Source organism: Neopelma chrysocephalum, unplaced genomic scaffold, assembly GCF_003984885.1.
Source record: "Neopelma chrysocephalum unplaced genomic scaffold, ASM398488v2 Primary Assembly neopelma1_59, whole genome shotgun sequence".
Lineage (NCBI taxonomy): Eukaryota > Metazoa > Chordata > Aves > Passeriformes > Pipridae > Neopelma > Neopelma chrysocephalum.
The window spans coordinates 26,623,010-26,623,328 of NW_020897714.1; positions in this window are offsets into that span (position 1 = coordinate 26,623,010).

Consider the following 319-nt stretch of genomic DNA (forward strand, 5'->3'; position numbering starts at 1 on the left):
TTTCCATTTTAAAGTTTAATCATGCTGGTATTTTGGTGCTGAAAATATAAATGAAGCCTCATTACAACCACGTACATGCAGGGTCAGTAAATTCTTTCACTTGGAAAACTAGTGAGATGAAAATGAGATTGTTAATAGAATATCCATCACATTGATGAAACTGTTGATTGAAATTCACCCTCAAACATTTCCTATCATTTTAACACTAGTAAGAAAGTAGCAAGACCCCATTAATATACATTGTTACAGAGAAATTACAAATAGGCAATGTGTGAGGGTGAATTTCAATCAACAGTTTCATCAATGTGATGGATATTCT